A 6,000-nucleotide genomic window follows, 5' to 3' on the forward strand; every position below is an offset into this window, starting at 1 on the left:
CTGTGGAAAATAAAATTACTATTAACAATTTAAGTCTGGGGTGTTTAGATACGTGTGCTGAGGATGCCAAGAATTGCACACTTCAGACTTCCTAGAGGGCGCCAGCAGTCAGGCAAAGCATCATTGCACCTTAACAGGCTCCCACGACGTGCTTCTTCTGCTTCAACATCAATTCTTAGCCTTGGGGCTTCCTAATATGACGTTCTTTCTCAGCTATCTGCAGAAACAGGGAAGCAAATGTGTGTTAAAGGGAATCTGTTGAAAGCAGCCAGCCGCTTTTGAGCTGTAATAATGTTGCCTTTGAGCAAAGGGGAGCCGAGGCTGATTATTTTATCAGTTTGTTCTCCATCTCTCTCTAAGCCTGAATGTAAAGGAGCTCCCTTAAGTCACTGAGGGGATTTTCATGCCAGCTCCAAAGTTTCCTGAAGTCAGGGCCGGCCCACCCATGAGGGAAGGTGAGGCGAGTGCCTTGGGTGGCAGGATCCACTGGGGCAGCAGATCCAGCCTCCAAGGAACGCCTTGCCTGCTGCCGCCACTGCCGTACGCTCCTTGGGGGGGCTGATTTTGCCCCCTGCTCAACAGCCCCTCTCCCAATGCAGCCTCTACAGCAGCGTCTCCACAAATAGGAGGTGCTGCAGTGGAACAGGTTGCTCACTAGAAACTCTCCATGGTCCTGCAGGTTCCTCAGACGAGACCCTTTCTGGTCCAAAGTTGTTCTCTTTATCAATTTTGTACTGAAATCCTTGGTATCTGTGGGTGCTTGTGAGTTTTTACGCTGCATTCCTGAAGGATGGGTTTAAACTGCAGGACAGTGGCGAGCCTTTACACTTGCCAAGAGACACTGCGAAACTAGAGGGATAAACACTCACCATCTATCATGCAATGGTCTGGAGACCATAACATCCTTGCTATATCTGAACACACATTTTATAAACTTCAGCTTCATTTGTATACATATGTGGACATTTGGCTGGCATGTATAGAGCTACCTGCGTAAACTAAGATGGATATATTGATGGTTATTGTATTGTTAAAGTGAGCTGAAATGTTTTTTTTTCTCCTGTGTGTTTTTCTCTCTCTCCTGTCCCCCCTTTTCTTCCTCTCCTTTCTATATGTTTTCCCCCCTTTCTTCAATAAATTTGCAATACAGTGAAAAAACAATAGGAGGTGCTGCTGGTCTCCCCCCCCCCGAAGGAAATGGTGGGGGCTTCCCTCTGGGGACCCCTGGGTTTTGAGTCCCATTTCAACCATCAGGTAAAGTTGGTTTGATCCCCCGCTTGTTCCTGATGTAGAATCTCCCTCACCTCTTCTTCTCTAGCAGAGGAGGGACCTTTTTGTGGTTTGCCTCAGGTGCCAAAATTTAATGGACCGGAAATGTCTGCAATACAGGCAGCTACTGTTTTAGATGTGTACCAAGAGGCATACACTGTGCACACGAGCATTGCACCGAACCTGGAAGTGGCCTGAAAACGTTGCAAAAAGGGGTAGGGCGGGGGCTGAACAGGGCAGGCAAACCTTACATGGGCCCTGCCAATGTCTTTGGCAGTCCAGAATGTAAACCCCCCCCAAAGAAAACCGTCACTGCCTATATCAGGGGTCCCCAGACTACGGCCCCCGGACCGGATGCAGCCCAATTGGCCTCCCAATCCGGCCCGCGACGCCCCCCCGCCGCCCACTGCCGCCACCCGCTCTTACGGTGCGCGGCGCGGTGGCGATCTTCAAAATCGGGAAAAAATCGCCGAAAATCCTTTGTGCGCATGCGTATGGGCCTCTCCCGACCCAGAAGAGGTCATTTCCGGTGCACTTCCGGGTCGGGGGAGGCCCATACGCATGCACACAAGCGATTTTCGGCGATTTTTTCCCGACCGTGTGCGTGTGCGCATGCGCACGGGCGCGCACTCCCCCGCCCTCCGCCCCGCTGCGCGCGCACTCCCCTGCCCTCCAGCCCGCCGCGCGGTCGGCGCGGCGGGCACCAGCCCGAAGCCCGGTAAGTCTGGGGACCCCTGGCCTATATCCTTTCTGTTCTTTTTAATTTTTTAAATTTTATTTATACTTTTCACATTTATACATTTCACTGATTTTACGATCATTTTGACATTTCAAAACTCGACTTCCTTCCCCCTCTTTCTGCGGTTCCCTAAATTTATTTTTAATATCTTCTGCAGATACAAATTAACTGAATTTGCTCATTTATTCATCTTCTTTGAATATATACTCTTATGAAACTGCAGGTCATTACAATCAGGGTTTTTTATCTGTTTACAATTTATGTGTAAATATTCAGTAAACCGTTTCTTTTATAAAAAGTTTGTTATCTTGATTTCTTATTCTTCCAGTAAGTTTTGCCATTTCTGCATATTCCATAATATGGGGAGAAATCAAAGGAGAACCTACCTAATTAGCAAGGTGCAAACCAATACTCTGCCTTCCTTTGAAATTCACGCTTCTCCGAATTTTGCAATGCACTTCTCCGGCAAACCAATGTGTACAAAAATGCATATATTTAGGCAAATATTACGAAGACGATCCGTTCCGCGGCACTCTTCGTAAGTCGAAGTCTTCGGTTGTCGAAGCACTCATTCTGCACATGCGCGAAGTGCAGTTTTGTGCTTTGCGCAATGGCAGACCGCACATGCCACTTCTGCGCAGGCGCAGAACACGTGTGTGGCAAAAAGACTTCCGGGGTTGTCGACTTCGTAAGTCGAAACCTTCAGAAGTCGAGGCATTCGTATGTTGAGGTACCACTGTATGTATAAGTGCATTGTATGAGGGGAAATTCCTTTGCAAATAATGTGCAAATGGGGCAAAATTGCATAGAAAAATGTGTCCAGTGGTACCTTGGGTTAAGAACTTAATTCATTCTGGAGGTCCATTCTAAACCTGAAAATGTTCATAACCACAGCTGCCAAGTCTTCTGTTTTTCGTGGGAAACCCCCGGATTTTAATCCATTTCCCGCTGTTATCCCGAATAGAAGAAAATCCCGGAAATCCCCCAGATTTCCTACCTGCCAGGGAGGCTCCATTTTGGGTGCCGCTCTGCCCATGCCTGGGCACCGGAAATCGGGCAGAGCGGCACCGGACGTTGCTTCTACGCGTGTCCAGACATGCGTAGAAGCAACGTCCGGTGCCGCGCCGCTGCTGATCCCTCCTTTTTCAGTGGGAGACTTGGCAGCTATATTCTTAACCTGAGGTACCACTTTAGCTAATGGGACCTCCCACTTCTGCTGTGCCGCTGCCATGCAATATCTGTTCTCATCCTGAAGCAAAGTTCTTAACTCGATGTACTATTTATGGGTTAGCAGAGTCTGTAACCTGAAGCGCCTGTAACCCGAGGTACCACTGTAGTCAGGAGAAATCTGCAATAAAATGCTGGTGAATTTTCACGAGGGCTTACACACACACACACACACACGGGCAAACTGATGAGGAAATGTGAAGAAACTGAGCTTAAGACTGGGAAAATGAAAAATGGAGTGAAACAGAAATGGTCAGATTGTGGTCTAACCACTGAGCCTAGGGCTTGCTGATCGGAAGGTCAGCGGTTCGATTCCCTGCAATGGGACGAGCTCCAATTGCTCGGTCCCAGCTCCTGCCAACCTAGCAGTTTGAAAGCACCCCAAAAAGTGCAAGTAGATAAATAGGTACCACTCTGCGTTCCGTGCGCTGCTCTGGTGTCGCCAGAAGCGGCTTAGTCATGCTGGCCACATGACCCAGAAAAACTGTCTGCGGACAAACGTTGGCTCCCTCGGCCATTAAAGTGAGATGAGCGCCGCAACCCGAGAGTCATTCATGACTGGACTTAACTGTCAGGGGTCCTTTACATTTACCTTCACTCTAAAGCAAGCTAGTGTGAGTTTGCAGCCTAATTAGATTACTTTCGCATCAGTATTCTGTGCTGCTAACACTTTCCCCTCTACACACTGAGAAAATAAGGCAGAAGGGAATGTTTCTTTTCTGCGCTTAATAAGGTCAGCAGTCTGTGAAAAAAACAAAGATGGGAAAATGCATCACTTTTTATGTATAAAATTCCACTCGAGCAGAAATGTGCCGTTGCCCCCCCCCCTGCATTTGTGTATTTATAGAGTTTACCATTTGGCAAAGAAACAGCATTAAAACGGTTTTAAGTGCAAATGTGTTGTGGGGCCCTCTATACCAGTGAAGTTGTGGGTGCCATTGACACAGTAATGATGTGTTAATAGTGGATTTATACCAGACCATCCACAAATCATTTCATTTTGGTTCTTGTTTGTTGATGGCTCCCCAGTGTTATTGAATTATCTTGCATGACTGTGTTTGTGTGTGTGTGTGTGTGTGTGTGTGTGTGTGCGCGCACAGAGAATAATCTGGAAAATTGGTAGGAAAATTTACAGAAATTCAGCAGGCAGCTGCAGGGAATGAGCCGACCGGAAACGAGGCAGTATGTTCACCCCAAAACCTTGGTGAAAAGTACTGAAAACTGGATCGCCTCTATAAGCATCCAAATACTATTGCAGGTATGGTGCTGGAGGAGACTCTTCAGAGTCCCATGGACTGCTAGAAGATCAAACCTATCCATTCTTAAGGAAATCAGCCCTGAGTGCTCCCTGGAAGGACAGATCCTGAAGCTGAGGCTCCAATACTTTGGCCACCTCATGAGAAGAGAAGAATCCTTGGAAAAGACCCTGATGTTGGGAAAGATTGAGGGCACTAGGAGAAGGGGACGACAAAGGACAAGATGGTTGGACAGTGTTCTCGAAGCTACGAACATGAGTTTGACCAAACTACGGGAGGCAGTGCAAGACAGGAGTGCCTGGCGTGCTATGGTCCATGGGGTCACGAAGAGTCGGACACGACTAAACGACTAAACAACAACACTATTGCAGGTACAAATCACCATACATGCACAATTAAAAAAATACCTCTGGATGAGCTCTGCTTTGTATTGGTTCCCCTTCTTGCACTCTGCTTATTGGGAATTGAAACACGCTGAAATCACAGGGCAGGAAAATGCCCATTTAAATATCAATAAACACAATGTATTTTCATTTTGTGTCCATTCCATAATCGCAGCGGTGTGTTTCAGAGCACGGATAATATATGCAAGCTAGTTAATTGGACTGAGTTTGCTGCCATGACTTAAGAAAAAAGGGCATTATGATTTTACATGGCATGCGATATTATTATTATTTTTTTAAAAAATAAACCATTCCTGTAAGAAGTAAGCCCAGTTGATTTCAATGGGATTTGTTTCCTGGTAATGATGCTCAGAACTGCAGATTCGTTCTGTAATTGGCTCTCTCCCTAGCCTCCAAGTTTAACATGAAACTGAACAGTGATAGGCAATTTGGGTGAGAACTATAATTTAGTGGGGTTTTAGAAAACATATATTTTAATTAAGATAATAATAAGCTGTCTGTAAACATGGCATGTTGTGTGTTTCTGTATAGTGTAATTATAAGAAAGATGTCCGTAAAATGCACGTAAATAATGTTTCTAGATAGATTCTTACATGATAATCAAGACAGTCCATCACTGGGGTTATGCCTGACAAACGAATGGATCTCTCTTCTGCCTTTGGAACGTGACACCCATCAGAGTTTGGAGGAGGGACAGAAAGCAGTGGTGTATTATAACTTGCCTGGTGTCAGTACCCTGTTAGTTCCTAATACTGAAAAGAGATGTGTGGGGTTTTTTAGTGCTTGTGTTTTGGATGAACTCTTACATACTAATGACGTTTACTCACTTCAGTTTTTGTATGCTTGAGAAAATTTGCTTTCCCCTTTTTGTATTTGTTACGGTACAAATGCAATGCATCATGGTCAACAACATATACACACCTTGCCATATACAGCCAATCCTAGGGTTGCCATATTTCAAAAAGTAGAACACCTGACACCCGCAAAGTTGTTGAACTTTTTTAAAGGAAGACCCCGATATGGTTGCTTTTTTTAAAAAAAAACCCACCAAAATTGTTGAGCTTTTTGGGGGTGGGCAGACCCAAATTGTTGAGCTTTTTTTGGG

This window comes from Zootoca vivipara, chromosome 4 (assembly GCF_963506605.1).
Source record: "Zootoca vivipara chromosome 4, rZooViv1.1, whole genome shotgun sequence".
Lineage (NCBI taxonomy): Eukaryota > Metazoa > Chordata > Lepidosauria > Squamata > Lacertidae > Zootoca > Zootoca vivipara.